Here is a 22572-nt window from a genome sequence, read left to right as displayed (position 1 = left end):
TCACAGCTAGATAGGTATTTAAAAAACAATCACTTCTGTCACATCTAAAAAAACATTTCCACCTGAAGTTTTCAAAGCTCATCTTGGCATATTCTATACCTTATAATTTTTAAATGGTGTATAACTTTAATTAACTTATAATCCTCACACAGCAGCAACCTGAGCATTAAGTCACCTGTACTCCAGTTCAATACAAAGCAAAAGAAAACTAGTGAGGATTTTTTTTTTTAAAGGGGAAAAATAACTCCTAGGATTCTCCAGAATCACTACATATTCATTCCAGATTTTCCACATCATTGCAGCAACCAAAAAAAAATGCAAATTCCTATTTTGTAAAACTGGATTTCCATCTATACAACAGAGGAAATCAAATCAACTATCTCACAAGGCAGTTACAGAAGATCTAAGATGATAATATTTGGAAAAGGTAATTTAGATAAAAGCTCTAACAATGCAGGGCTTCATTTTAAAAGAAGTTCATAGCACTGATTTCATATGCAAATAGTATTAACAAACCAAAAAGTCAAAGACCTACAAATGAACTGCCACTTACACTACTGATTAAGGGCTAAAAAGATTATATTTCAATAAAGAGCTGATACAAATACAGATCAAGATAAATCATTTAAACAGCATTTGTTTTATCTAGAGCTGGGTTATTCCCCTAGGACAATAATGTCATGTACCCTACCTAACACAGCTATCATTAGAACTGCCAGGTGCCTGGTGTATATGTGTCAATGTAACCTGAACAGGTTCCAAGTTCTGACCCTGTCTGAGTATATCTATTATTAAAATTTCCCCTACTTGTTATACTATTCTTCTTCTGTGTGTTTTAAATTGTTTATTAACTGGAGGGGAGAACAAGGGTTTACCTAAGTGGTCCTGATGCATAATTAAGTTATGCGGCCAAGAAAAAGAGAAAAAGTTCCTGGAGAAAACATGAATCTTATATGTATACATATTTGTTTTTACCTATCTACAGAACAATGTGATTTTATCCCCGTGAATTCGGAAAATGGGGAAACAGTATTAACTGGGTTTTTATCATAAAAATCATCCCTCAGGGGCTGGGGATTTAGCTCAGTGGTTCCGCTGCCCGCCTCGCAAGCGCAAGGACCCGAGTTCGATCCTCAGTACCAAAAAAAAAAAAAAAAAAAAAAATCAACCCTCAACTAAAAGTTATCTGATTCTATTATTCCTAATTTAGACAGATCTGGCAAAATGTTAAGTTTTTTTGAAAAGAGAACATGCGTTCAACAACACTAAGTTATGATTTGAACTTAAACACTGTATACAGTGCCAGTTTTGAGAATAAAGTAGAGGGATTTATTTGTATTTCCCCCAAGTACTATATTTTCCATAATTTTCTGATTGTAACTAAAATTTCTGAAGAATGCATTTAGTGGGAAGTAACTAGTTGAGTCACTAGAGGAATCAGAAAAAGAGTATATGATTTGTTTGCTACCAATTCTTATCTACCAAGTTCTTTAGCACTTATTTTTTCTCATAGAAGTCTTTCATGACAACCTGATTTCATCACCCACCCAGTCCCGTCATACGTACCTAAAATGCTGATCATATTTCTGTTCTCAACTCATTTCGTACTTAAATCAAGATTACTAGCAATAATCACACATTCTATTTATTATATATTCCTATGTCCAATTCAATACTAAAAAGGCACAGTTGCTATATCAACAGTAAATTTATAATTCTAAATGATGAGGAAATTATGAAACATTCCAAATATTCTCCAAAATCTTATGAAAATAAAAAAACTAGTGACAGCTATTGATTTGACAGGGTGGAAAATATATGTATTTTTTAAAAATTTATAAAAGTAAATATGAAAAGGAAAATGACTGGTATCTTCTGCAACCCGTAAATTCTACAACTCAATAAAGGAGTTCTTTCCCATTAGTAGGCATATATTCTATAAAGAACAACCAATGATTCTCAGCCTCTGCTAGCTTGTGGCTCACATGTAAAACAATTCCACAGTACACCTAACTGAACTTTCCCCCATTTTCCCTCCATTCACATAAAAGGTAATCAGATTAAAAAGAAGTGTCTTTGTTAAGGTAAGTTTATACAGATCTCCACCAGATGTTTATAAAAATGTCTACTTTTTAAAAACTAGACACACCTTGGTGGGGTTCATACTCCTTTACCTCCATTGTTTATCCAATGTAGAATCATACATAAAAATTATAACACATATCCTGCCGATCCAGATGATTTAACTCCTTTTTAATACTTATATACTACTCCATACCATGTATATATCAAAATTTAAATCATTTCCAAAGTTATGGCCAATAATGTTGCATTAAAAACCTTCGCACAAACATTTTTTAAGGTCTGGTGCTACTCTTTCTGTCCAACAGATTCCCAAGGTAAGAGGAAATGCATACTTTAACTATGATACTGCTCTATCACATCCTGAATGGTTACAGCAACTTCTGCCAGCAATGTTAAGAGCCAGCTTTTACCCTCATCAAAGATTATTATGGTAATTTAAATTTTGCCAATTTAATAGGGTTATCTTTCTCTTTCAATTGGTAGGAGGGTGTTCTCCTAATCTATTATTTGTTTCTTTTGGTCTATGGATAGTGTCTCTTACCAACCAAAATGCACATGTATAGTATGTCTAAGATATAAAAAAAGAGTAAGAGAGTGCACATAGTCAAGCTTCCTTAGGCTCACATAATGTAACAAGAAGGAGGAATGTTACTTTTTCTTTACACACCATTGTGTGTTACACTGGTTTTCTAAAGAAATGATAAAAAATCCTTCAAATGAACAAGAAAACTGCTCATCACCTTAAAAGATAAATCAAAGAGAAAAGGGATGTAACTGTTAAGAATCTCAGCACTGAAACCACTACAAAGTAAATCGCAGTATATAAAAAGATGTCACTCTAAATCAACAGATTTCTCATTAAGATATGGTGGCTGCAGCATTATCATTTACCTCTGTGCCTCCCATACAATGATGGGGAGGACAGGGAGGGCCCAAGGGAGGGGGAGGAGGAAGAGGAGATGGGCATGGTGGCATATAGCTGTGATCCTAGCTACTCAAGGGGCTGAGGCAGGAGGATCAAAAATTCAAGGTCAGCCTGGGCAGCTTAAGGAGACTCTGTCTCAACATTTACAAAATAAGAAGATCTAGAGATATAGCTAAGCAATCCCTGGGTTCAATTCCCAGTAAGAGATGGGCACAGGGAGTTAGTTAAATCACAAACCCACAAGATCAAAAAGAATGGAACAGAAAAGGGATTTTAACAAAATTCCAGAAGACGAAAACCTCACAGACACATATGAACAGACAGTACAGAGAAAACCCACGCTAAAGAGCTGATTGGGGCAAATAAGGAGGAAGGGTGCACACGAAGGAAGCCCAGTCTAGTGGCATAAATCTAGAGACACCAAGAGTTAGAGGAGCAAGAGTGGCAATGGCAAAATAGGAAGACTAACTCAAGGTCTTCATAAAAGCAGTCGAACCTCTAGATTCCCTACTTCATTCCACACAGTCATGTTAATACTTATGAACAGGACTAGTTAAACCAGGAGAGTGTGTGTGTGTGTGTGTGTGTGTGTGTGTGTGTGTGTGTATGACATAATAGTTATTATTTGGGGAAATGAAGATGGGGGAGGGAAAGATAAATATAAGTCCTAAAAACCAAAGAATTAAGTAAAAATCTGCATACTGAAAGAAAATGCCCATTTCAACCCAAGTCGATAGTTCAACTACAAGAACAAAGAGCCATATAGCCAAATTATAGAGAATTTCTCTTCCAGAAAACTGAACAGGAAAAAAGACAGATACTGAAATATAAGTCACACAATGAAAAAGTACTTTCTGACTCACCAAACTAAAGTGAAGCCCCAAATCAAAAAACTTGTGACACATCCAAAGCACTTCCAATCATCACTCTTAAACATCACTCTTTAAAAACAGACAGAAAATAGGGGCCAGGAATTTAGCTTAGTAGCACTGTGCCTCCCTTGCAAGCACAAGGTCCTGAGTTCGATCTCCAGCACCAAAACAACAACAACAAAACAAACAAAATGATCAAATATTCACCAAAAGCCTAACCTGACAAGAGATGGGAAAAAAAATCAAAAGCAGAAAAATAGAACTGTGAAAAGGTATTGGAAGCCAAAGGACTTATATTCTCAGAGTTGGAGAAAAAGGTACTGAAGTCATTAAATAAGAACAAGGTCCTAAAAAGGTGCTATTTGGAGACTGAATAATGACTTAAAATTATAATTAAGAAATCAAATGGAGAAATTTCAACAGAAAAGTTATAAAATAAAAATAAGGCAATCTTCCAGAAATCTTCCAGAGGACAAAACAGTATTAGGATAGAAGTACTAACAGGCCAATCCAGCAGAGACAGTATTACAACAGAAGTTCTCGAAAGAGAAAAGAAAAGTGATGGAGAAAAATATATCAAAGATACAGCACCTACCCCAAACTTAAAGTATATGAGTTTCCATATGCAAAAGGTTCACCAAGTAAATATCCAGCACATACCACAAAGCTCATAAGCATGAAAGATCCAGAGTTTGATGCCCAGTTCCGCAAAAAAAAGAAGAAATGCAATTATGTGTGTATCCACCCATTTCATAAAGGGTACGTGTTGTAATTTTTACCACTATTATTATGCTGCTACTAATATTGCTTCACCTTAAAAGATGGGATTTAGAATACACATTCTAAAGACTATGAAGAACAGAAATACACAGATAAACAAGGTAATATAAATACAGTAATACCTAAGATTATACTTACTGTTTAAATATGCCCAATCATGTAAGAAGTATCCACCACACTGGATACTTCAAATCTAAAATCAATTTTATAAAATAATAGCTCATTTTAAAGATTTGGAAATTCGAGGTTATTTTAACATGAAGGTTAAAAAATAATAGCTTTTTGTTTAACGTACCTCACTTTTAGGGTTTAATTCGGTGTTGAACAGAATAGCTTTCACTGGAACCATTGAAAATAATGTCTAAATGAACACCTCCACTGTACAGTTTAGGGTAGAAATGTCCTAAATGGCATATTATGTTTAAAAACTATTACTGTAGTGGGGAAAAAGGAACCACTCTCCACTTTTGGTGGGAGCATAGACTGGTGCAACAACTGTGGAAATCAGTGTGGAGATTCCTCAAAAAACTAAAACTAGAAGTTCCATTCAACCCAGATATTCCCCTTCTGGTATCTTCCTGAAAGAATTGAAAATATCATACCACAGCAATATATGCACACCCATGTTTATAGCACCAACAGCCTGTAATAGCTAAATCCTGGAAACAGCCCAAGTGCCTATCAACTGATGAATGGATAAAGATGTGGAGATTTTTTTAAAAATAAAATGGAGTACTACTGTGCCATATTAAAGGATAGGCTTGAGACATTTCTAGCTAAATGGATCCACCCTGAGACCATACACTTAAGTGAGATAAATCAGACACATGTTTAAATACCACAATGTTTCTCTGATGTGAAAAACCGAAAATGAAAATAAGGACCAAACTGCATAACAGATATTAGGTAATGGAAAACAATGTTCAAATGAGAAGGGGAACAGGGCGGCGGGCGCAAAGACAAAAAGAGAATAGAAGGAAAAAATGGAAACACAGCTTTTATAAATAAGGAGAGGAAGGGGATTGAAGGAGGGGAAGGGAATGCGAAAAAAAAAGAAGCAAGATATATCATGTAAAGGTACAAATTCCCTAAGATGAATGTTATCATTATGCATATCTCTAAAATGTACCAATAAATGTTTTGCTTCCAAAAAAAACCATAAATGTAACTATTATCATAATATAAGAAAATACATGGTATACACCTATAATCCCAGCTACTTGGAAGGGTGAAGCAGGAGGATCACAAGTTTAATGCCAGCCTGGGCAACTTAATAAGACCCTGTCTCAAAATATAATAAAAAGAGCTGGGGATGTAGCTCAGTGGTAGAACACCTGTCTTGCACACACAAGCCCTGGTTTCAAACACCAGTATGAGAAAATAAAATTAAAAATACAGATCTGATCTTTTGTTTACAGTTCCTGACAATTTTCCAAAAACATCTGGAATTCCCTGAGAGACATATCAGTGTTACCCTATGAACTGATTCACCAGAGAGTTCAGCAAAGCTTCAGAATGAGAGCTGGTCACCAGAAAAACCAACTAAAGGTTAGATTAGCAGGACACAATTTCCAGGCCAATCCCCTCAACCTCTGGACATGGGAGAGGAAGTACAGACTGAGTTCAATCACATGATCAATAATTTAAGCAACATATAGGAAAGCCTCAATAAAAACTCCCAAGTATGGAGGTTCAGAGAGCTTCCTGGCTGGTAAACATATTGATAGGCTACCTGAGTGGTGTACCTTGACTCCATGGGGACAGAAGCTACTGTACTTTGGAACCTTCCAGACCTTGTACCTTTTACAATAAAATGATAATTTTAAGTGTAGCACTTTTCTAAGTTCTGTAAGTCATTCTAACAAATTATCAAGCCTAAAGGGGGGTAAAAGAAAGCCCAAATTTGTAGTTAGGATAGTGGTGCTGGGACATCCTGCTGGGGCAACAGAGGAAGAATCTTGTGTGTCTGAGCCACTTAACCTGTGAGATCTGTACTAACTGTGGGTGATTAGTATCAGAACTGGATGGAATTTATGGCACCTAACTGGTGTCAAAGAATTATTATTGGAATACATCTTACCTATCCAAAAGAACAGTTATGGGTTCATTTTATTTAGGCATTAAAATGTATGCTATCAAAAATCAATTGAGATGGGGATTTAGCTCAGTGGTGCCCCAACCTGCCTCACAAGCTCAAGGTCCCCAGTTGGATCCCCAGTACCAAAAATAAAAATAAAAATAAAAAATAAATTGTGAATCTTTAAAGCAATTTAAATCTAATGTCATTAGATGTTAAAGACAATTACCATCAATGCACTGCATAATCTGATTAGATTCTAGTACAAAAGAAACAACTATAACATGTTTCTTGTTTGTAGTGAACTGTTAGTGTCATATTTCAAAAAACTTTGCCTTTTTAAAATTCAGTACATTTATTGGTACATTTTATGTAAAAGTACAAACTCCCAATGACTGTCATCATATTGTAAACCTAAAATGTAGTGAACTATCTGAAAGTAACTTATAGATGTGTCACTTTACTCATTAATAATGGGTATTAAACATAAACATCTTAAGCATGCATATATTATCCTATATAACTATAGTATCTCTGTACCATCTAAGAAAATGAACAATCCTTCTAATCCATTCATTCAAGATTACACACACATTGGAAGCATGTATAGAGGAAACATAGTAAAATGTTATTAGATGTATCTAGATGATGGGCATGTGGTTATTCATTGTACACTTCTTTGAACTTTTCTGTATACTGTGAAATTTTTGATAATAAAGTGGAAGCAAAGAACATGAAATACTGTATGTTTTTCCCCAGGTGTTTCCTTTATGGCTATCCAACCTTACCATCGAAACTGAGAATTATTATTTCATAAGAAAGACACAGCTGCTGATTATCCACAGTAAACTTCCCCCAAAGGCACTTAAGTCTCTTGCCACAGAGAATGTTTACAGTATCCTAGAGACCTACAGCTCCAACAACCCAACGCACACAAACACAGCATGTTTATGAAAGACTGGGCTTTTAGTGGTGTTTATACCTATTAAGTTTGTTTTCCTAAGAAGAAGAAGAAGAGAGAAGGGAAGAAAGGATAAAATTACACATGGTCTTTTTATCTGCATTGTATATCATGAGTAAAACACAAAATATCAAGCTGTCAGCAACTCTTAGCTTCAACCACTGCTAAGGAAACCAATGTGATTTGAAAACTATCTTCACAGTAAGTGGAACAGGCACTTATGTGCCAGTTTGATTTGAGCCAGAGGAAAGTTCTTCCTATCCAAAGATCACTGACCCATGACACATCAGAGCTCTACTGCTTTAGGTTAAGTGAATGAATCCAAAAGTTTCTTTTAAAAGTGATTACTAATTTGAACTCTATGAAAAGTTATTCTACCAGTAAGCACTACCTAACACAAGGCAAGGGAAGAATGAGTACATTTGATTGAGCAGAGAAAGACTGGTAAAGAAACATTATGCTATATTATTTAACTCTTTTAACATCATGTAGCGTTTATCCTTATTTATCTTGTTATTCCCATTTTACAGATGAGGGGAAAACTAAACACTGGCAAAACTAAACAATGGAAAACTAAACACTGAAGGTAAACAGTCTAACAACAGAAGTTAATAAGATGGAGCCAAAAAGTTTTTTCTCTCCTACAAATCTCATGTTCTAATGATTTTTACAGCTCATACCAAGCCTTGTTAACAATATGCCAGAAGAAAAATCTAGTACTGTATAATTACAAATAGGATCTGACAATAAAATAACTAAGGAAGAACAAAAGGAAACTGGATTAATCAAGAGAGAACAACAGCCTTTCCAAACTTTTCTTCTTAACAGAACCTCTATAGGCAGTATTCTTATGTATAAAAGAAGGCCTGCAGGCCCAAACCATGTTTAATTTAGATTATGCAGTGCTTTTAAAAAGTGTGATAATAAAAGCATTTAATCTCTGATCCCTCATTCCCTTAATGTTTCCTAAATTTCCCATATACTACACAAATTCTGAAAACAGAATTTCATTTATCATGTAAATCATCTTTAATTATGACAGACTATTTTTTCCTCTTCTCATTATTTTTTCCTTTCCCTTTTTTCCCTTCCCCTACCCCTCTCAATTCCCCTGCTCTTTTAGACCTTTTCTTCCTGTTACACAATATCAGTTATACATTTTTTAAATTACAATATTAAGATCTAGGAGACATTACCACAGATGTTACAGAATTTAAAAGGATGTAGAAAGCATATTACAAAAATCTTTTTTGAAATAAATTTGACAACTTCTAAGAAGTAACTTGGAAGACAAATTAATGAAACTAACTCTGGAGGAAATATAAAATTTGAATAGCACCTATTAAAGAAAGTATATTCCTAGCTTGAAAACCTACCTATATGACAACAGCAGGCTCATAAACATTTTAACTGATAAATTATATCAAACAATTAAAGCAGAAAAAAGAAGGAACACTTCTCCCCTCATTTTAGGAACTCAACATTGTGCTAATCCTAAAACTGGATAATGATAATAGGAAAAAAAAGTATGAACATAGATAGAAAAATGGAAACAAGGTCTTTGCAAATAGGGAAGGGTGGAAGGGGTGAGGGGAGGGCAAGGGAAGGGGAAAAAAATAAGAACCAAGAGACTCATGTAATGGTACAAGATCCCAATGATAAATATAACTGTATTTTATACCTAAAATGTACCAATAAAGTTAATGGGGAAAAAAAAGAAGTAGAAATAGCAAATAAATACATGAAAAAAAATTATGACAGACTATATTCTTTTGATTCCATTTCAGAAAAATACTTTAAATTTGCCAATTATTATTATTACTTCAAATATAGGTTATTATTTATCTTTTTGAATAATTGCCCCCTAAAATTAAAATGAAGTAATTCATTTGGCTCCATTAGCAGTCCCCTCAAAAAATTTTTAAGATGACTTTTATTTAAAAAATAAAGGAAGCAGAACTTGAAGGGTAGATGATAACTGAAAAGGATGGTAAAGTAGGGAAAGCTCAAGCAAGATGGAGAGAATAAAACTAGAAAGGGCATAAATAAATTACACTGCCAGAGTACCCATTTTAAGACAAAGAAATATCATTCATTCATTCATTCAACAAATATACATTAAATGCTCATAACGTACCAAGCACTAATCCAGGTAGAAGGAACAAAACTAGAAGCAAATCAGAGAAATATCCTTGTGAGCTTACATTCTAGAGTGATTGAAGATAAGGAAGTAAAATTTATACTATATAGAACACAGTGATAAGTCCTTAGAAGAAAAAAAAATTAAAGTGGAGAGGGATAGTGCACTGGAAAACTACACCAGGGGAGGCTGAAATATTTAATCTAAGCACATGGGGGAAAACATGTGAGGTGTCTTTGAGTAAAGAAGGGAAGAAAGTGAGAGTATGAGCCACATAAATGTTGAGACAAGTACATTCCAGGAAGAGAGAACAGAAAATGTGAAGGCCCTAAAACCAATGTGTGGTTAAAAATGTGTCTAAGAAACAACAAAGGAACCAGAAAGCCTGGAGCAGAATGAACAAGGTGGAATAAAGTAGGACAAGAGGTCAGAGAGTTAAAAGGGAGCCAGACCATTCAGGGTCTTATTATGAAAAAGGATGAGAAATCAGAGGAGCATCCTGAACAAAGGAATGACATGCTTAGGCTCAGTTATTTTAATATGACCACTGTGTGGAGAACAGAGTGAAGACAAGAAAGGTCAGATGTGGGGAAAAGTTAGTAGGCTACTGCAATAAATTTGTTGAAAGATGATAGTGGTTTTGACCAGAGCAGTGGGAATTATTAAGAAATCAAAGAATTTTAGGTATATTTTAAAGATGGAACGAAAAGGATTTCTTAACAGGGATCTGAGATATGAGAAAAAAGTCAAAAATGACTTCAAAGGTCTTTGACTAAGGAACTAGGAGTAAGGAGTTGTCATTAATTGAAATGGAGATGACTGTGACATTTAACCTAAGTCTCTTAGAATTCTGCGTGTCTTGCAAAGCAAAAGGACTGTCTTTGTTTTGAACCAGCTTTTCAATATTATCTGCATAGTAAACAGCTTTGGATGACACACAGTATCACTTGAGAGCAAAAGATAGGTTTGTTCACTTCCCAATAAAAACAATATCCCATTTTACTGTACTTTACTTGACTGTGCCTCACAGATACCGAGTTTGTCACAAATTCAAGGTCTGTGGCAACACTTTGTTGATCAATTCCATCAGCAACAATTTTCCATTAGCTCCGATGATATCTAGTATTTTTTAACTAAGATATGTACAGGTTGTGGAGGATTTTTAAGACACAAGGCTACAGCATACTTAATATACTACAATGTAGTATAAACATAACTTTCATATACACTAAAAAACCCAAAAGTTTGTGTAACTCACTCTACTGTGGTGATCTGAACTAAACCTGCAGTATCTTCAAGATATGCCTGAATAATAAAAGACAATGGGCAACCTTACTACCAATTATGAGATTCTAGTTACCAAAACTTAGGGTTCCTTTCACATAACACAACCCACACCACATGCTAGATCTCTTGGCCTTTTCCCCTTGCCCTATGAGAACTGAGTCTCTGGGAAATGGAACAACTGCTGATAATCTGGCTATAACTATTGCTGTGGATAATAAATCCCTTTGCTTCATGCCTTCTGCCAGCATCTATGAAACTATGACAGGCTAACTTGTTAGCAGGATAGAATTTCAAACTCTTAACAGTTCTTCACAGACAACAGAGAAGGTATGGAGCAGAATATCAAGAGCAGAGTTCTGGACATGTTAAGTTAGAGATGCCAATGGACACCCAATTAGAAATAGAATATACCATTTATAAAGTTCAAAGATCAAAGAAGGGTATGATATTGTTAGCCAGTTGGAGGGAAACTGTTTTATTCCCATATCCTCACAATTTTTCCCATTTAAAAAACCATAATTTAACAGTAAAATGCTATTATATGTGTTAACAGCAATGTTTTAAACTAAAAAACTTTTTATATCCTTTCGATGTACAAATTAAACCTTTCAACCAAAATCATATCTTGAGAATAATATATATATAAAGAGCCTAGAAAACATTCATATTCTTTCACTTGACATTTTAATATTAACATTCTATACTAAGAGTGTATGAGTCTCTTTTCTATTGTTGTAACAAAATATGTGAGGCTGGAAATACGTAAAGAAAAGGTTTATTTAGCTGACAGTTTTGAAGGTCCAACAGCATGTGCCAGCTTCAGCTTGGCTATGGTAAGAGCCACTTTGGCTAGATCACAACACAGCACACTGGCAGACTCCGTTATGGCAGAGGCATATACCAAGAAGGAGAGATCACTTGGCAGGACAATAAACCAAGAGATTCAAGGGTCACGCCTGGCCTTTTTATAACAACTCACTCTCTAAAGTAACTCATTCCACATTAGTCACTCCCAAGGATGTACCCTCATAAGCTAATTCCTTCAGCTTTAGGAAGTAGGAGCCCTACCTCCTAAAAGGTTCCACAACCTTTTAATACCTCATCACTGGGGACTAAGCTTCCAGCCCACAAACCCTTACAGGAGAAACCACATCAAAACCAGAGCAAAAACATAGAAACTTTTAGTTCTAGCAACATGCAAATAATTAGGTAGATGCACGGTGGCATTTTGTGTAGGCATTAAAAAGGCTGATAAAAATGCTACTCTAACTGTAAACATTTAAGAAACAATATACAGTCATCTCAGGTGGCTTCAGGCACAGATGGATTCAGTACAGTATATTTGTTTTTCAGCTAACAAAATTCCTTTTTTGGTAAACTAATGCAAGATGGGTTCCTATCACATTCAGTTAAGAGGGTCCTAAACAGAAATCAAGTAAAATAATCCTTGAGTCACACATGGTGGCGCACACCTGCAATCCCAGCACTCAGGATAGGAGGCCAGGAAGCACAGCAGAGGAAGGGGCCAAGGACCATATAGAATACCCAAGGTCATGCTTCCATGACATACCCAGACACACTCTGATGTGTGCTTTCCCATCCCCCTTGGCAGTTTCCAAGTGACTTAAGTTGACACAATTCACCTTACCCATCACAATAAGCAAATGAAATATCATAGTTATATGGAAATAAAAAGTATAATATATTCAGGGAAACCAGAAAGGTATCACTGAAAAAGTGATACATGAACTGAATCTAGGGAGAATATGTAGTAGTTTTAAAGAATTAAAGTAAACCCAGGGATTTAGCTCAGTGGTTCCACCACCTGCCTCGCAAGTGCAAGGTCCCGAGTTCGATCCCCGGTACCAAAAATTAATAAAAAAAGAAAGTAAAGCTTGAGGAGGAGTGGTGGGGTCAGGTACAAAAATATTAGAGGTGGAATGTTTCTTGAATGGAAAAAATACCCAAGAAATGTGCTCCTCCATAAAAGCAGTGAGAATACTAGCAAAAATTGTCAAAATCAACTTCTCACAACTCTGGAAATTATTCAAAGGCTTGCAACAAGTTTTTACTCAAGAAAATTGGCTAAATCTCACTAAGAACAGCAAGCTCTGTGGCATCTGAACTTGCTTTATCCCCATCTCCTCTCTTGAAAAGATATAAACCCACAACACAGCCACTATGAAAACTACATGCCTAGTAGCCACCAGAGGGAAAAAAAATCAAGTTTAAAGCTTACCAAAGAGCCCAAGGCTTATCACTAGTAGATCTATCCTATTAGGTAACTACCTGAAAAAGCTCCCTTCTCAGATGTCTTCCGACTTGACTCAGAACTTATTAACTCTGTGCAAAAAAGCTCTATCACCACAGCATTTGTTGAAAACAGTAAACAGCAATGGACAACATTGCAGTTGTTGGGGGCAGGGACACCAGTTGAAGAGGGTGAACAAAAAACTTCATAGACACAATGGGAATAAAGTGCCTATGGGGGGGGGGGGGGAGTTAGAGGGCTCTAAAATATTCTAAAGGAATCTAAAGGCCACTCACACACATACAACACAGTGTACACCCAGAAAGAGCTAAGAAGGCCCTCATCTCTCCATTTTGGATGACTTTGAAACTCTGAAGAAATAGGAGACAAAGGCTAAGCTAGAATTATAAATTGCACAGGAAATTCAATCCATCATACACACACACACACACACACACACACACACACACACACACCCCTAAGCAAAAGTCAAAAGACTTACAGATCTGAAGTGTTGAAGGAAATCTCTGTCCAATCATTAGCTGACCACTAACCTCACTGAGCAAAGACTTCAGTGGTAACCCAAAGAAAAAATTTCAGACTTTACAGAAGCAACACAGGAAAGGTAACAAACAGTGGCAGCAACCAAAAATCTCGAGAGGTAGAAGAATGTGATTTCCAAAGGTGCCACATGATTTAAAATGTGCAATTTTCAGTAATAATTATGAAACATGCAATGAGACAGTTAAGCATGGCCAATATACAGGAAAAAAAAATAAAAACTCTGTGACAAAACTCGAGATCAAATGGGTCATTTAAAAATACATTCAAAGAACTAACGGGAGCCATGTCTAAAGAACTAAGGGGGTATATGAAAATGGTAGCTTACTGAACAGAAAATGCCAACATCTAACATTAACATCTAATATTACAAACTAGGAAAAACCAACAAATATACCCAAACAAGCAGAAGGAAGAGAATAACAATTTCAATGGAAACAAGTAAAATATAGAATAGAAAAATACAAAACAAGCAAACCACGTGCTAAACTGACCAGGAAAAAACTTATAAACTGATTACAAATAAGAGATTTAGTTAGAAATGAAAAATTCCCAACAAAGGTCCAAGCCTAGACAGCTTCACCAGAAAATTTATCAAAAGCTTAAACACAAATTACCACCAATTCTTCAAAAACTTCCAAAAGAATAGGAAGCAACACTCCCTCACACATTCTATAAAAGCAAAAAAAAAAAAAAAAAAAAAAAAATCACAAGAATAGAAAACACAGTACAGACAATATCCCTTATGAGTAGAGATGTGAAAATCAACAAAATACTAGCAAAAGGGATTCAACAAATGTATTTTAAAACAAAAAAAATTCCATACCAAAGTCCAGTGAGATTTCTCCAGCAATGCAATTCAATGTAATAAAACATAAATAGAATTTTTTTTAATTACATGATTATCTCAAAGAAGAAATCACTGCCCATTCAAGAAACTAACCACCATGAACAAGGAACCAACTACAAAATGAGACATGAAAACATTATAAATATTACAATTATGAAATAATTATATTAAATAAGAAACTGATAGTATAAAAGATTAAAAGGCTATCAAAATTGACAAGAAAAAAAAGGGTCAATTTAACCATTTAAATTGAATTCCTAATATGAAAACTGTAACTAAAAAATCAGAAATTCAGTAGACAAATAAGCAAATAAGAGATAACTGAAAATATATCTTAATGCAGCAGAGTACTAATATACATCAAAAATGTGTCACATTAATAAAAAGGGGATCATGAGACATGGAAGGTAGGATAAGATTCAATACACATCTATCACCTAAGAAAATTGGGAAGGGCCACTATTAGAATAATGGTTAAGAACTTTCCCCAAAACTGATGAAAGATATCATTGGATTAAGAAAACCAAGTAATTCTAAAATAGAATAAAAAATAGAAAACCTCACTTATACATCATAGTGAAACTACAGAGCACAAAGGAAATACATCAAAGGCACCAGTAAGAAAAGGCAAGTTATCCATAAAGGCCATTAGAATGACTATCAACTTCTCAACACCAAAGGGAAATAATAATATTTATTATACAGTAAAACAGTATGTTCAAAATGCTAAAAAATAAGTATCTGCCTAGAATTCTATATCCAACAAAACTCTAGAATGAAGATAAAATAAAAATTTCTCAAGGTAACAAAAAATGATGTTTACTAAAGGCGTTTCGGAGTAAAAGCAACTAAACCTAAATGGAAGATCACGTAAGAAATGCTTTAATATCCAAAAAAGATGAACACTGACTTGTAAAGCAACATTAATATCTTATCTGTAGATTAAAGAAATGTAAAAGCAGATATAAAACGCTGAGCAATAATATCTTAAGTCATAAGAATATTATACTCGGGCTGGGGATTTAGCTCAGTGGTTCCACTGCCTGCCTTGTAAGCTCAAGGTCCCAAGTTCGATCCCCAGTACCAAAAAAAAAAAAAAAAAGAAAAGAACATTATACTCTCTCAGGAGGAGAACATGGTGATGAATTAGAGCATTCCAAAGTTCTTGTATGTGTGCAGCACAGAGATATTAATTTTAACCTTATGTTAACCTCATGGGGAGTATATAACTTTGAATTAATAGAGAATAAGAAATGAAATGGAGGAATGAGAACCATAAGCACTTCTAAATAAAGCAAGAAAAGAAAAAGAAAATTCGGGTCAGGCAAAGTGCCTGCCTGGCAAGTGTGAGGCCCTGAGTTCAATTCCCAGTACGAAGGGTGGGGGGGGGGGGGGACAGGGAGAGAGTTCTTTAAAGATATTAATGAGTCAAAGGCAGAATCAGGACACAAAATAGAAAACTATTTCACTGTTGGAGAAAAAGTGTCAACAGGATACATGAAGGCAGAAAAAGAACTTCTGCCATATACTATTTTATAATGAAAAATGTATTTATTACTATGACATTAACACACACACACATGTATACACTTACACAAAGCTACTCTGGTAGTCCAGCCAACAGATAATAAAAGTACTTCATAGAAATGAGATGGCAGATGCATTCCCAGGTTTTTGCTTGGGTGCTTAGGAGTGGTTCTGCCTTTCAACCAAGAGACATAATGTAGTGAGACGTGTAGTTTAAAAAATATTTTCAAGTGCTGAGGATATGGCCCTAGTGCTAGAGCACCTGCCTAGCATGAAGTCCCTGGGATCCATCCCCAGCAAAGCAAAAACTATTTTCAGTAGTTTGATATCATGTCTACAACAGAGGCAAGGAAACCTGAACTACAGAGACAGAGATTTGGGTATTTGTATTTCAGAACAGATCCATCATCTAGAGAAATACATGAGAATAAACAGGGAAGGAGTAAACAGGTAAAACTAATACCAGGAAAAGAGAGACAAGTTCATTGAGCATTTTGATTATGGAATGTGCTAACTCCTTAAAATATTTCATACAACTATTCAAAAATAAAGAAAATCTTTGAAAAAAAGTTTTGAAATACATCAAAATATTTCCTAAATTTTAAAAAGTATTTATCCTCAAAAACTCCTTTACATTAAATACAATTTTAGTATTTATTACATTTAGATATATCTTATATATAAACAAGGCAATTTGGTCAAAAGTTCATTAACATGAGTGGACCTTATAATTTATTTTAAATGCTTAAATTGTAATAAAAATTTTTGTTTCGTTTGTTTTTTTGAGAGGTCTCACTTTGTAGTTCAGGCTGGCCATGAGCTCACTATATAGACCAGGCTGGCTTCAAACTCATGCAACCATCCTGCTTCAGCCTCCGAAATGCTGGGATAACAGGCATGTGCCACCACACCCAACTGGTAATTATATTTTTATTAGATTAAAAACAGCTATATTTAAAAGTTTTGATACAGTGTCATTTAAATCATTCCAATTAAAAATATTAATATGTGTTTATAGAAGAACCCACGGTTCCAAAACCCATTTTTAGAATAACTGGAAATTAAGACAACTTGATATTAAACTACTTTTATGTAACTACATTCCAGTATCTAGTACATTAAAGTATAATTAAAATTATTTAAAAAATTATACATGACAGCTTAAGCTTTGCAAACAAAAACCCCTAAAATTTGTACTACTGAACATATACAAATTTGAGATGGCTAGGATGCATGGTAATTTCACATCACCCAATGTAAATAAGGAGAAACTTTTAAAGTCATAAAAAATATTTATGTACTATATAGGATATGTTAACTCCTTCTGGTACTATATCCTTTCATCATTATACCAGCCCTAACATGTCAATGCTAAGGCATGCACTTTGTTTAATAATCTCAACTATGCCAAGTAAACAGAGAGCCTGCTGTAATTACTTTAGAAGAGGGAGGAACGGATACAGTACTGAGGAAAGCATCAGCTCCCAGCCAAAATATCAGGAGAAAGGCACTATCCCTTACTTCAAGCCTTGATATCAAAATCCTTAGCTCAGAAAACAGATACATATTTACACATTCTTTTAGACCCAAAGAAAAGCACACTTTACAATGTTTCAAATAGATTTACTTTGATATTCCTAAACATAAGATTTTCAAACTGAAAGAGCAGTTTGTGTAATTCCTCCCTTTAAAAAAGAGCTCAAATCTGTTTAATTAGCCTTGTCCCACAGAGTATATCCTTCCCATCAACTTTCACCATTCCCTGCACTTACTATTCTACTGACTCATTTGCAGTTAGCCTACTAATGGAAAACCATCCAGTATTATTGTTGCTTTCAAACTAGTAGGCCAGCCCACTGGCTAAAAGAAAGAAGCCTGCTTTCAGCCCGAGTCAACAGGCAAGAACCTCTAATCCTGAACAGGCCACTTTGTGGGCTGAGAGGGAAAAATCACCTTGAATACCTGTAACCCATTTGTGGCACACCAGTGTGAACAAAGAGTATAAGCAGGGAAGATCTAATCAAACTGTTCTGATATTTAAGAGATAAGTCTAGATACAGCCTTACAGACACTTTATATACTTCCAATTTAAAGTCAGTCTGAGATAAAACTTGAACATAAAACTCTTTCAACACACACATACACAGCACTAGACTCTCCACCAGTGAAAACAGTATTTATATGTTAGAAATGTAAACTCTCTATACTTTCACTTCCCAATATTTTCACAGATTTTTAAATACCTATACCCACTATGAAAAATTCTTACTTACTAAAATACTATTTTTAATTGTGAACATTATATGAAATCAAAGAGCATAATGCAACAGTAATATACATAAACTGGGGACTCAAATCATATGCAGGATTTATGTGCAAACTGAGCCATGGAAAGGACGTACATACTTTCATCAGATTTTCAAAAAATATATAATATCCCCTAAAAACTTATTTTTAGTATCTTTATTGGCATATGCAATAAAGAAAACTTTTTCAAATTTCTGCCCCTATATATATTCATCCCTTAATTTAAATTGTCTTGTAAATTGTTTCTAAGGTACTTGACATTTGTTGGCACCAGACTCCTCCCCTCTGTATAAATGAGAATAGCACTATTAACCTGCCTATTTCAGAACTGCAAAGCACATTAAATTCTCAATGGAAGACAAAGTTCTTTAGACAATTAGAAGTTTCTATCAAAATGTGCCAATATAAAAATCTTGATATTATTGTTGATATTGTTATCTGTGTCAGCATACTCTATAAAGGCAAGAATGTACCTTGGTGGTAGGCTGCTTACCCAGCATGCACAAGGCTCTGGGGTCAATTCCCAGCATCACAAAAATAATAAATTTAAAAAAATAAAACTTTAGAAAGAGTAAGTGCCATAAAGAGGTATCTTGTCTTAAAAGCACTGATTATCTAGATTTTAGAGTATTCAATCTGAGGATCTTTATGATGTGTAGGTTTACGTTAAACTATATTTTACCCAAAAGACCATAATGGTAGTTTTGTGCACTTAGTGGTTAAGGATGAATACAATCAAACTCTTGAGTAAGAAAATTCACTGTTTTGGGGGGTTTTGTTTTATTTTGTTTTGACTTTTATTTTTTGAGACAGGATCTTGCTGCGTAGTCCAGAGTAGGCTTGAATTCCCTATGTAGCTAGAACAGGTTGGCCCAGAACTCCCAATCCTCTGCCTCAGCCTCCCAAGTGCTGGGGTTACAGATGTGTACCACATACTCAGTTTAAGTGAATCCACTGTGACTATCCTAAACAATATTATCATCTGAGAGAGGCTCGGTGGTACATACCTATAATCCCAGTAGTCAGAAGGCTGAGGCAGAAGGATTATAAATTCAAGGCTGGCATGGACTATCTAGCAAGAGCCCCCCCCGCAAAAAGAAAAAGAATATTGCCCATCTGAAGTGACATGCTAGGATACTACTGTAAGAAAATCGCACCTATGAAAGAATATGTTCATAGTTTTTCTAAGAACAAAGTGTTTTCAGAGTGAAATAATTTATTTTCATGCTACCTAAAGGAAGAAAGAAATAAAAGGCAGTTAGTTTCTCCCTTGGTGAGATTCTGTAAGTATTTCTAAAATTCTGCCCATATTGTAAAAATTACTTAATAGACTGTCGTTTTGCCCATAAAAGATCCATGCAATAAAGGGAGACTGAAACACTTGGCTCAGATTTCTGACAGTCACCTAGCAGTCACCTGGCCCCTTTTCCTTTTCTAAACCAACAACTTGTCTGGTTTCTTATAATCCTCACATTTTATGATTTGAATTTTTTTCTTTACCAACCTAACATCGCATTTTCAGAAAACTAATTCATAAGCAATATAATAGATTTCAAGACCTTCCTTAGCATGGTCTGTCCTTTTATGTTTGATTCCTAGGTGATAAAGCTTAAGTGATAAAGCATCTATCTTACGCTACAAAAGTTACACAACTAAGCTTATGAAGTTGCAGGACCTAACTGAAGAATACATCACTGGCAGAAAAACAATTTTAATAAAAATGGAGAACTACACTATGCTCCTAGAAAGGGACACTCGATACTTACTGGCAATATGAAAATTCCCTCAGGTTAATATGAAGTTTTCATGTAATGCCAATCAAATCCAAACAGTGCAGAATTATATGGAGTACTTATTAAACCTGAAGTTCACTGGACCTAGAATTAAGCTTCTGGAATTTAAATCCAGGAATCTATTCCATAAATGCATCCAACATGAAATTTAAGAACCTTTCATTAGTTCTGTTATCCACTAAGGATCCACCTGAAGGCCATTAACAAAGCAAAGATTCCTAATGAACTACTTTGAGGCTTTGGCAGCGGTGGGGTGGGGGAGGTCCTCCTAGGAGAATGACTACAGGAGAACTGACCTCTGTGCCAACAGCAGCATTGTCATCAGCTGAGAGCTTGCTGAAAAAGCAGAACCTCAGCTCCAACTAGATGTACTATATCAGGAGTTGCAGTTTAATAACGTCCCAGAGGTTTACATACTTATTAGATTTCGAGAACCACCGAGTTGTACTACAAGTCCCCACATTACATTTTATTTTATTTTACTTATTAGGATTTAATCAACCCTACCATTTATTTATTTAATTTTTTTGTGGTTCTGAGGATCAAACTCGGGACCTTGCACTTGCAAGGCAGGTGCTGGAACCACTGAGCTAAATCCCTCCCCCATTACATTTTTTAAAAAATTAATATATATAAAACAGACTAGCTATTGAAGGGGGGAGTCCTCTTGAATTTCCATGTGTATCATCAGTCTCTAGGGCTTCTCCTCACAGCTCTCATTCATAGAATGAATGGAATGGAGCTACTAGCTTAGCTCTTGACTTTCCGCAATTCTGAGACACAACTTTCCCCTTCTTTTATCTGCATTTTCTCTCCTGCAGAGAAATAATCAGATTTAGGTATTAATGTTTACGTTAGTCACCCTCCCATCACTGTGATAAAATATCTGAGAAACTCAACTCAGGAAAGGTGGGAAAGTATACACTGAAGGAGGAAAGGCGTACATTGGCTTATGCTTTCAAAGGTTTCTACCCACAGTAACCTGGCCTGGGGTCCTTTGGCAAGGCTACATTGTGGTGGCGAGCACATGGCAGAGAAGGTCTACTTAACTCATGATGGCCCCCTAGGGAGAGGGAGAGGGAGACTGGGGTCCCAATATCTCTTCAAAGGCATGGACTTAACTTTCTCCCACTAGGTTCCGCTACTTAAAGATTCAACACTTCTCAACAATGCCGTAATCTGGTGACCATACGGTCCTCTGAGGGGACACTTAAGATCCAAACCACAACAATCCCCTTTTTCCTTCCAAAGCTATAAAAACACTATATATTTAGCTCTCTACTAATACTACTTCCTCTCCCTTTCTTACATTTGTAAATCCAAATTCTGAGTATAGGTCTCAATTATCCATTTCACAACTTCCTCTGACCAGAACATCTGACCCTAAAACCCTCAATTTTTAGTGTTCTTACTTGACTAAATTACTAATTACTAACTAAATTACTTGACTAATTATTGCTAATTTCATCTTTTTTACATCCTAAACTTGGCATTACACAAATCTCTCCTTGGTATTCATTTAAGCTTTACAACTACTAAGTATAAAAAACTAACACCTTCAAGTACTCCTCCAGATTTCCCTAAACACCACCAAGTACTATGCAACTCTACAACCCACCCCCTGCTTTCTCCAATTGTCTTTAATGCTCCTCCACCCAAATTACCATACTCCGTCATCTCACCTACACAGCAATTAACTAATCAACTGTATAGTTCTTCCTATATTCACTATTTAAACACATTTTTGTAAGTATGCTAGCCTCTAGAACACATTTTAAGGATGACTTCATATGTTTGAGTTTACAGTCTATTTGGGATAGAAAGAAAAGTAAGTTACTATGGTACACTGTGAACTCTATAGGAAACCCACTAAAGTATAAAAGGTTGTAATAAAATCACGTTTATAATAACCTCAATGTAATGTTTTTACTTAAAAGAGGCCCTGAAAGGTCACTGTTTTAGGAAACCTTTCCTCATAAAAACTGACCACATAAGTCAAGAATCTATTACATCCACACAGCATCATGAACCTACTCAAACTAAACATGAAACATTTAAATTCACATAAACTCCAATTCGGTGACTTATTCATATAATGCCACTTATAATTAAGGATAACAGTAAACAAGTATAACATAGCTTTATCTTAAAATTGT

The 22572-nt window shown here is 35.2% G+C and overlaps 2 protein-coding genes across 3 annotated transcripts in view; one reads left to right on the top strand and one right to left on the bottom strand.

Annotated features, from left to right (window-relative positions):
• The window catches only part of Paqr3 (progestin and adipoQ receptor family member 3), a 183184-nt gene that overhangs the window by 105105 nt on the left and 55507 nt on the right, over nucleotides 1-22572 (top strand). The window lies entirely within an intron of this gene.
• The window catches only part of Bmp2k (BMP2 inducible kinase), a 126851-nt gene that overhangs the window by 81200 nt on the left and 23079 nt on the right, over nucleotides 1-22572 (bottom strand). The gene's annotated exons all lie outside the window — the stretch shown is intronic.

Source organism: Heterocephalus glaber, unplaced genomic scaffold (genome assembly GCF_053883595.1).
Source record: "Heterocephalus glaber isolate CG9 unplaced genomic scaffold, H.glaber_assembly_v1.0 deba00001454, whole genome shotgun sequence".
Taxonomy (NCBI): domain Eukaryota; kingdom Metazoa; phylum Chordata; class Mammalia; order Rodentia; family Bathyergidae; genus Heterocephalus; species Heterocephalus glaber.
This window is presented reverse-complemented; position numbering and strand designations above follow the sequence as displayed.